This window comes from Triticum dicoccoides, chromosome 2A (assembly GCF_002162155.2).
Source record: "Triticum dicoccoides isolate Atlit2015 ecotype Zavitan chromosome 2A, WEW_v2.0, whole genome shotgun sequence".
NCBI classification, from domain to species: domain Eukaryota; kingdom Viridiplantae; phylum Streptophyta; class Magnoliopsida; order Poales; family Poaceae; genus Triticum; species Triticum dicoccoides.
The window spans coordinates 773,777,663-773,783,223 of NC_041382.1; the positions used below are offsets into that span (position 1 = coordinate 773,777,663).

At 47.5% G+C, this 5,561-nt stretch overlaps 1 long non-coding RNA gene across 1 annotated transcript; it reads left to right on the forward strand.

Moving 5' to 3' along the window:
• Positions 1-4,384: 4,384 nt before the first annotated feature.
• Positions 4,385-5,313, forward strand: LOC119357198. The gene is made up of 2 exons (XR_005172135.1): positions 4,385-4,835; positions 5,260-5,313. It is a non-coding gene; the product is annotated as an uncharacterized LOC119357198 (long non-coding RNA).
• The last annotated feature ends 248 nt before the right edge of the window (positions 5,314-5,561 follow it).

Consider the following 5,561-nt stretch of genomic DNA (forward strand, 5'->3'; position numbering starts at 1 on the left):
GATCTATCTAGCTTAAATTTTGGGAAAATTAAGAAAAAAAAGGTTTTGGTTCTTGAGAAAGTTTCGACTCGAGGACAACAATTCTCTCGATGTGCATGCTTGGTGCTTTTGACCCATACTGAGTTATAATATATTGTTGGTAATCCGACCGTTCAAAGAATCGACTTTTCTTTGTTTTGATCTGTAAGTCACTATTCTGAGAGATTCTGGAAGATTATGTCTCTATCCTTGAACATGAATTGGCATGTTCCTGAAAATCACTTTTGACCAAAAGTAATCCACATGGTCATCTAAACCAATTACAAAGGGTTTGGAGTGTGAACACTTACATGATTGGTGCTCTTGGTTTTTCTTGGTATGCCGGAAACAACATCCACGTCTTTTTTTAGGGCCAGGGAGAGAGTGCTGTCAACATTTTAATAAATTGTGGGGTTTTTAAAGAAAAAAGAAGGTTGAAACCCTTGACCTTTACATAATTATGATGCACACAACTATTTTTATTAATTATCAAACAAAGTACCACATAACCACTAACGGAAAATGTGAATAAAACACCTACAACTGAATCGACGTCTTTCGCTGCAGCGCCTTCAATACGGAGTGCATGTCCTCGCATTGTCGTCTTCACGTCCGTCCAGAGATTGTTAGGACAAGGATTTTCATCTTGGTTGTCAAAATCAACCACTTAAGGGTTGTACAAAACAACGAGATAACGCCTTTAAGAAGGCAACAACGCAATTGCGTCACTACTAAGACAAACCAAAAAAAGGCTAGAAAAAGGAGTTTTCACCTTGGATATGAAGCGGTGCTTCAATCATTATCTTGAAGGCAAAAAAATTATAGCCACCCCAGTCACTATTCCCCTACTTGGCATAGATGCTCTAGCGGATGGGCGAGACGTGTACCCACCACTGCATTTTACTCAATCGCTAGTTGAGTTCATGGAGTTGTTTTTACTTTCCGTCATGCGTGTGTGTTCCACACTCACATTCCTCGGTTGATGTCATAAAATGCTTGAGCTTGACCTTGAAAAGCTAGCCTTTCCTCCGAAGTAATAATAAAAGAAAAACACGCTTGACATTATTCGCCGGAAGAATAAAATACCCCAGATTGACGTTGTTTGGTAAATGGAATTTCAAAAAGCAAAGCATCGTCTCGGTGAATTTTGGTTGGCGCGCTACTTGCCAGTAAACAGGCCGGGGAACCGATGGACCACATCCATATGTCCGGCCATTCACCTTTTCACGACGATGCCCGGCCCCGGCCGGCGCCGTGTAATTTGGAGTTTTCTTTTTACCTAGCAAGGAGGGCCAAATTGACCGGACCACGTTTTTTCACACGCATAAAGGAGAATATTCGACGTGTTGTAATCAGTTGGGAAGGACAATTCCAGTGTTCCTTGAGGGATGCCTCTGCCCGGCGATGATGCGCGTTTGACATCAAGATGTTCTCATTCTTGTTGCCTCTGCCGCAGCGGGAGATATTTGCTTGCCTGCGGTGGAGACTGGTGAAGGAAGAAAGACGGTTGAGCGATATGTCTACACGTAGTATGCGCGTACGTTGCTTTCTTCTTGTCTTCTCCGGCAGCGGTAGCGGTGGCGGTGGGGAATCCCATCGCATCGCGTGGATGGGCCGGTGAGGGACAATGACGACGACCCTCACTCACTCCCTGCTCCCTCCCCCCTCTCGATCTGGACCACCCCACCCTGTGCATGCGCAACAGTTGCTGCGTGCACGCTTGCGTGCCCACCCATGAAATGACCCCACTGCCCTTGCCCCGTCACTCCAGTATTTTGTAACCGATTGGCACCCCCTTCTCTACTTTTCCTTTGTTCTTGCACGGATACAATCAAATACGTAACAAGGGAGGGACGCGGGGTATCTAATCCGGAGCTTATATGCTGAAAATTGTAAAAACAATTAAAAAACTCTGATTTTTTATGCAAACTTTGACAAATATTCTCAGTGCTTGTAAATTTTCATCTTCAAATAACATTGGTGGAAGTCATGGTAAAAAAAAGCAAAATAGACACTCCAAAAATGCTATTTTTGAAAGCATTTTAGAGTGTTGTTCTTGTTTCCGTTTCTGCCATGACTTCCACAAATGTTATTTCGGGATGAAAATTCCCAAGTACCGAGAACATCTGTCAAAGTTTGCACCATTTTTTTCGTAATTTGTTCATTTTTTTTTGAAATTACTGTTCACCTTGAGTTCAAATGAGCTCGGGAGTAGAAGGGAATTTTCAACAAGGGAGCCTCTATTTATCAGGTAACCGGAAAAAACAATTTATCAGTCACTTCTGATGTGAACTATTCGACCTTCATCCAACCGCCCAAAACAGATATTTATCGGTCACACCTTATATTTGGTGCTATGCATCCGAATACCTCATATTTCATCCCGTAGATCCATACAAAACAATGCAAAAGATTTCCTACGTCGTACATACACCATGCTAGCCTAAACTAAGCTTCATCATCGGGGATGTCCATGACGTCCATGCCGGGTGTCGAGTAGATGGGCGCGTAGGAGGGCTCCGGCTCCTCCTCCTCCTCATCCATTAGCGCGAGCATCTCGTCGACGTTTGCGGCGTGCTCCGCCTCCTCCTCCTGCAGACAAGGACGCTTAGCCTCCACCGTAGATTTCGACTAGAGGGAATCGAGGATCGCCTACTGCTCCGCGTCCCCCGCGTCCTCCTCCTGCTCCTACTCCAAGTCCTCCTATGAATCCATTGCGTTCGGAGGTAGCCCCACGACGATCCGGGTCGCGCCTTGCCCGGATCTGTTCAAGGGAGCTGCAATTGGCACTCCGACATTAGATACAGGTAGCTCCTTAACCGCGGCGTTGGGGCATGGGTACTACTGGTAGCGGATGACAAGTGGAAAGTGGCGGCGACGGCAGATGGGAGTGTGGAAATGTGGAGAGTTCCGGTGCCAGCGGTTGGCTTAAATAGGCATGCTAGGGCACTACGCGGCATGCCCGAGCAGCGCCACACGGCGACGGAGGAGACGAGCTTTGGACCGCCGGATTTTAGAGTGTTTTCGTGTGGGACCTGGCCATTAGTCCGATGTGACGGACACGTCTGGACGCGCCTGGGTCTTTCCATATCCGCTTCATATTTAAACTGGATATGAAGGACGCTGGTTAGCCCGCGTGTTTGAGGCTCGTTTAAAGCGCTTGTCTAGGTCGATTTTTTATGACCGGTCACTGACCGGGCCGTCTGCTCGGGCGTATGAGGTGGGTTTAGGGCGCCTATGCTCTTAGACGGGAATTCGTTTTACCCTTCTCTTCTTCATAATTTGCAAGCTCATCTTCTTCACCGGTGACAAAATGAGCTCGGGCCGGGGCCGGGGCAGCGACGGCATGCGCGATAGCTGGTAGTTAAGGACAAGTATGGCGTGGTCCTGCATGCATGCATGGCTGTGCATGTGAGGACGTACGTGCGTGGAGCCATGGCGGGACGCTTAAATTTGTTCCGCGTGGGTCTCAATTAACCATCCATGATCCATCTCTCTTCAGGTAGGTAGCCGTAGCTGGGTCTAGGCGTGTAGCCGTGCAGCAGCTGGGGCTGGGGCTGGTAGGTAGCGGAAGGTAATCAGATCCAGAAATCATGGGCCTCACGTACAGTCCTAGGCTTGGCCATCCTACCTAGCAGCTACACGCATGTGACAAGCGAGCGTGCATCGCTCTGGCTGGCTTGTGCCACGGTCGACAACCATGCATGGCCATGTTTACTCAAATTTAACCTAACCCGTCACACGCACTGCTCTGGCACTGGCACTGGGACTTGGGACTGGGAGGGACATGACATGCATGCACACATATGTGTACCATTAATGAAGCTACTACAAGAATCAAAGCTAGCCCTAGCCAGTTCACTACAGACGAAGACCTCCTACCAAACCTAAGTGCTTGTTTGGATCAAGAAAAACTAATTTAGCCATGCACGTCTGAGGGGACATGTTGAAGACTCCCTTAAAAAAAATGGCAGGCAGGTGCAGGCCGTGGAGTGAGTGCAAGCAGACTAGCAGAGTGTGCAGTAGACTCACCCGCAAAAAAAAAAAGGAGAGTGTGCAGTAGACTACCATGCACGTATGGAGTGTCCGTACCAGCCACGTAGGGCCGGTGCGCGTACGAAGTTAGAGAAATTTGCTAGGCGGGAGGAGGACAGATGAGTAATTTGGTGTCTGGACCAGCGCGACACCAGCATCTCGGTGGTGGGCCCGAAGTGTCCCCCAGGTCCACCCCTGTCCCTCTCTCCCTCGCTCTCACGTACAAAGTGTGAGCCGAGCTGAGCTGAGCTTTGCCAGTTGCCAGCCAGAGGGAGGAGAGAGGCCTGCCTAGCTAATTATGGCCGGGTCGGGGCGTACCAGAGCAATCTCCTGCCCTGTAGCTCTCGAGTCTCAACTTCAGCACCCACCCCCTTCCTCTCTCTTGAGCTAGCTCTCTCTTGCTTCCATGATTTGCCATGGTGTTATAAAGCCCCTCCCCTCTCCTAGCTAGCCATCTACTGCCCTACTAGCTCACATAGCTGCCATGCACATGGAAACTCCATCTGCACAGCTAGAATAGGAAAGCAATTCCAGTCATCATGGATCGATGCAAGTGATTAGCTAGCTAGAGATCCAAATTAAGCTTTCAGGAAGCTAGTGGAGGATTCCAAAGGGATCGCATTGATCCATCTCTCCGTAACCGGCGCTCAAGATCGATGGATCAGTGCAATCCCTCTGGAATTCTCCGCTTGCCTCCGCCTCCGGCCGTCCATCTCTTCCGTCCGACCTGGCCATGCCAGGAGGTAATTAAACAGAGATGGATCATCCACAAGAATCACAAGGTAACATCTAGCTTACTCCTTTTACCGGCTGCCCAGTTGCTCGCGGTTGAGGCACATGTGTGCTGCTTAATATTTTCCCCCTTTTCTTTTGAAATGAAAAAAAAAAGGTTAGGCTCAGTCCTTTTGTTTGGGATTTTTCGATCGGTGCGTGGTGGTTTTGTATTAGTTTTGGGTGGAAACTGTGGAATTGAGTGTTGATGAATTGGTGTTGTTAGAACCGGGACCTTTTCTTTGCGTGGTAGAAACTGGAGTTACTTGATTGATCGTCTGATGAGGATGATTGCATCAGCCTTTTTTTTGCGACCAACGTCAGCCGGCTTCTTTTGTTTTCTCTATATAATTGGTTCATCTCAGTTCTACAATTTGTTTTCGAAAAAGCTTCTACTATGAGCAAGTCTAGGGAAATTTTGTTCTAAACATGCAGGTAGTCCAGGACCCAGGTGTGTGAATGCATACAACCAAAGCTAGCTAGGAATGGCAAAAAAGAGACGGCCAAATGAGGAAGACTTGTTTGTGACTGAAAAACTGCCAGGATATTATTGGTGCTAATTTCAGGCTTGATTGTTTAGGCGTCAAGTGCATGTTTTTGATACCGTCAAATATATTAGAAATGTAACATGCAAGTTAAAGGATAACGACACTTCTCGATTTTGCATAAACTTTACTTGAAATGATAACGATTGCTTTATGGCATAGTCTCTTCCAATTTGTTCCTAGATTTATTTG